The sequence below is a fragment of the Corvus brachyrhynchos genome, unplaced genomic scaffold (assembly GCF_000691975.1).
Source record: "Corvus brachyrhynchos isolate BGI_N302 unplaced genomic scaffold, ASM69197v1 scaffold191, whole genome shotgun sequence".
Taxonomy (NCBI): domain Eukaryota; kingdom Metazoa; phylum Chordata; class Aves; order Passeriformes; family Corvidae; genus Corvus; species Corvus brachyrhynchos.
The window spans coordinates 2,205,474-2,210,401 of NW_008236487.1; positions in this window are offsets into that span (position 1 = coordinate 2,205,474).

A 4,928-nucleotide genomic window follows, 5' to 3' on the forward strand; every position below is an offset into this window, starting at 1 on the left:
TGCTAAACAGTTCGTTAACTTGTGTAGTATATCCTGAAATTTCCAATTCAAGATGCAGAAGGTGCATTGCCTGCTTGTAGAGATAATTAACGCAGATCACTGTAAACGTGCATTCAGAATGAGGGACAGATGACTGACAGACACCACGAAAAGAAGTACTGAGATGTCAGGAAGTTAGGTTAAAAACAAGAGGAACCATTTTCTCAAATCACCTCGTTTGCCTTGCGGTACAAATAGTTCCAGGATTCACACTGTCAAGCCTTTCTCCCCATCACAAGGGCACAAGGCTTGCTTTTGAAAAAAGAGGAAAGGTGGAGACTAATGGAGGACAGTTGATTTTGGCAGGCTGGGCCTTGAGAAGAGGTATTAACTATTAGAGGGGTTGTGACTCTAAAGTGATGAGCAAAGAGACCTGTGCTGGGCAAACAGGATGTAATGGACCCACAGTGATGACAGACTTCAGTATTTTCTCACAGATAATAACTAGCTGAAGAAAAGAAGATGCCTTAGGCCTCTAACCAAATTGGTCACCTTACAGCTATGAAATGCCCCACCCAGCACTAATTATGACTATTATAACAGTAACAATTAAATCAAAGTAACTGCTGCTATTCTTTGACTTGCCTTGCCAAGGCTAGTATTTTGTTTGATTATGAAGCAAAGAAGGGGGCTTAATCAACTTTAAATTGCCCTTTGTTTCAGAAAGGTTTTGTTATTATCTGAGTAAAACTCAAGTTTTGACAAGTTATGAACACAACCCCGTGTTTCCAGTTTCCCATTTTCCAGTGTTTACACCTTACGCATTGTTTGTGCTTTTGTGATGAAGGTTGAGACAGAGATTTGCTCTTTTAGGTTATGTGATACCCCCGAGTTGGCCTGTGGCTGTGACTGCTCCTGTAGTTGTCTTTTCTGCCTTGTATCATCCTTACCTGTTGTTTACATAGGTTTGGCTATAGACAAAATCAGACACGAGTGCTTTTAAATACAATGACTAGGAACATCAGCAGGTGGGCTCAAAATCAGGTGAATCTCCTCTAACCAGGTCTATTTTTGAAACAAAAAATAGGCTTGATGCTGTGCCACCATGCTCGGTGAGATAAGAAAGCATCACCATGGGCCATCTGTTCAAAGCACAGCCGGAGAGTGTTCACCTTCACCCAGCCCCGGGCTCTGCAGACCACCTGCCAGGAGCTAGGGAAGCCCTGAATCCGGGCTAATTGAAGGGATCTGCAGCCAGCCAGCTTCATATTTAATAGGGATTTACTGCTGATGGAAATTACAAGCGAATTACAGATTCCAGCACGGTCTCGCCAGAGTCAAACAAAAGCATGTGGTGATAAGAACAGAGTGCTGCACGCTGGGACCTGAGGTCTGCATGCACCTCATTGCTTTGTTAAAGTGTTTCTGATAAGCTATGAAGTACTACAGAGCTCCACATCTTTCCTAAAAACTATGCTTTCCTCAGTTGTGTTTATAATGCCGTTTATAATTTCCAGCTCTTCTGTTTGTTTTTACACGAGTGTAGGAGGGTTTCTTTCTCTTGAAATCAAATCATAGGGCCTCACCATTTCTAGCTCAAAGTCTCCCTAATGCTGCTAATCTCCTATTAACAGCCTACTGACACAGAAGAGACAACAGAAAAAGACTGATTGCCAGCCCTCTGGCCCTGTGACCGTGTGCCGGTCAGATCTGGATTAATAGTTGAGGCGATTTACCTCAGGAGGCCTTGTCACAGGTGCCTGTAACTCTAAACTCTCCTCAAACTGCCTGGCAGGAGAGGGAGGAGGGGAACCAGTAAATCCACAGATGATGCACACACAAACAAGGCCCCAAAGAAACTCATTTTTCTTCTCCTGTACAAAACCAGGATGACTGAAAAAAACTCCTTAATTCCGTATAAAAAGCAACAGGCTGGGCATGGACATCCCACCCAGGACACAAAACCCACTGTGATACTCCCTCGTACTACCTGTCACTGACAGCGAGTTTGTTTGGCTTTTCTGGTTACTAGAAATTGACATCCAGGAGCACAGGCAAACACAGTGCTTGTGCTCCTCCAGTGCTTGTAGCAGTATAGATTGCCCTGCTGTGCGAGCTGGTTCAAGCACCAGAGGGACCCTTCCAGCTTTAAGACCATTTAAGCTGCTCACACTCAAGGAAAGATGGAAAAACAGCATCATTCTTTTTTGGCAACAAATACCCATGAGACAGTTGGGTTCAGCACCCCAAACAGCCTCGGGCTGGACTGCACCTCCTACATTTGCAGCACTGTGCCGTGCCCACTGCGCTGCTCCATGACCCTACATAGCAGGAGGAGGGTGCTGGGATGACGGCTGCAGCTGACCAGCTGCACTTGACGTCACCCAGCAGAAGAGTGTCCACACACAGCATCTGAGCTGCATGAGGAGCCTGCCTGAGTGCCAGGGAGAGAAGCAGAGAGAAGCTGGCGCTGCCTGTGACCAGGTCAGCCGCCGAGGCTTCACGCGCACCCGAGAACGGAGCTCAAGCATCTCTCATCTCCACTAAGATGATTATATTTCAGAATGATTTCATTTTGCTTGTTAACAAATTGCCAGTGAAATAGGTAATTGTTCCTGGCCTGAAGTTAAACAATCCTGTTACTGAGTGTTATTTGCAGGTCAGAAGAGAGCTGCAAGAGGTTTGGCCTTCAAGGCACCACACTGTCCCCTCTAGGAGGAGGGGTGAAGTACAAAAACATTCTACCATGCCTTACGGAGAAATTAATTTAACCTGTAATTATTGTTATTACAAGGCTGCTTGTCCATCTTGGCTTCTTACACAACCACACACTGCAACTCATACAGAGCTGCTGTTCAGAGCAACTCCTGCCTCTCCCTGACCCTTCTCGGCCTCTAACACCATTGCATCAATGTTGCAGCTCGCTATCTTTCCATAGGTCTTTATTCGTAAGGAACATCCGCAGGGAAACAGGATCTGACCCACTCCGCAGCACGGCTGCTCCTGCTGCTCACTCCCCCACCTGAAACACCAGCCCTGTTCCAAAAGCTGCCTCCACGACCACAGCACCTAATCCAGACATCACCAGAGCAGCGCTGGGCTGCCCTTCTAAGGGACAGAACATTATTGGCTGCTCCCCATGAAGGAAATCTTTGAACAGCATCTTTGCATAACGCAAACCTACCTTGTTTTTGTGCTGTCTCACTCCTTTTCTGAGTCTCAGTGAGGAGCATCCAGCCAGTGTGAGTCTTTTTCAAAATTGATTCCTTATCCATATTTGGGAATTGTGCTGGGCACTAGCTGGTACGAGGCACGTTCTTCCCACAGTGCACTTTGGGACTTGTAGTTCCCAAAAAGGAATGTTGTTTTCCAAATTGCAAGCGCCAAGCAACCGAAACAGAAGGCTGAAATGCCTTTACCTCTGCCGTTGCTTGCTTGCTGCTGGGCCTTTCCTTTCACAATGTTTCTGTGCAGTGGTTTCCCCTTAGCCAGCCCGAATCCTTCAGAAACCTCTTCCACATTTAAGGGCAGTGTGCCAATCCCTTGGATGCACCACGGTGTAAAAGCTGCTACTGCAGAGTGCTCCTGCTGCTGCCGTGAGGGGCAGGTACATGGTGCTGCCTCCTGGAAAGAGTTACCTAGAAAAAGAGAGCTATGATCAAGTTTTTAATCATATTCGCCACACTGAAATGGCATAGAAAATCCCCTTTAAAAGATGTGTTTCACCCTTTACCAGGTTTTGTATTAGTCCATTTGACTTTTTAATTAAAAAATTATAATAGGGGGACAGATAAATGTGTCAATTGTTAAAAAAATGTCACAAGATAAATCAATCCTGTCTCTCCTGTAGAGATCCATTTTTGAAGACCGTTTGCACTGACTGCCGTAATTACCTTGTAACCACGACACCCTGTTGTTTTTAAATAACAACTGAAGGAGAATGTGAACCGCTGCCTGCCGGGTACTGCCGGAGACACTGTTACTACGCCCGAACTCCATTGACAGCGTAATGTGCTTAAAACTGAGGGCGCGGGGTGCCTGAGGAGAGGTGCCCGGAGGAAGAGGCGGCCGGCAGCGGAGAGCATCCTTCACCGCGCGGGCGGTGCTTCGGGAGCGGCGGGGAGCGCTCTCCCTTTAGCACCGCGCCGAGCCCCTTCTCCCGGCTCCCGGCCGGGGTGAGGAGAGCCGCCGGCTCGGCTGGGACACACTCGGGGCTGGGCTGACGCCCGGCGGCCGCGGGGAGAACAGCCAGGGCGGGCAGCGCCGGCTCGGCCCCTTTCGCTCGGCAGCCACACGAGGGAGAAGCTGAAGGAAGGGCGTCTGGGCAGGGACGGGCACCGATCGGGGTCCCGGCACAGCCGACACAGCTGCGGTCCCAGAGCTGCGGCCGCAGCCTCTCGGAGCGCCCCCCGAGACCCCGCTTTCCACCGCTAATCCCCGCAGAGTCACAGAGCACAGCAGGGTTAGGTCGGAAGGGACCACAGCGGGTCCTGGGACCACAGTGGGTCCTGGTCCCACCTCCCTGCTCGAGCAGGGTCATTGCAGAGCACACGGCACAGGACTGCATCCAGGCGATCTGGAGTATCTCCATAAAGGGAGACTCCACACCTTCTCTGGGCAATCTGTTTCAGTGCATGGTCACCGCACAGGAAAGAAGTTTTTCCTCCTGTCCGGGTGGAACGTCTCGTGCATCAGTTTCTGCCCGTTGCCTCTTGTCCTATTGCTTGGTACCACCGAGCAGAGCCTGGCTGTATCTTCTTAGCACCTCGCTTTAGGTATTTACACACATTAATGAGGTTCCCTCTCAGCGGTATCTTCTCAAGGCTGAAGTGACCCAGCTCCCTCAGCCTTTCCTCGTAAGAGATGCTCCAGCCCCCAGCCGTCCCCGTTGCCCTCCGCCAGCCCCGGCAGCCGGCTATCCCCCCCGCCGCCGGGGCTACACGCCCCGG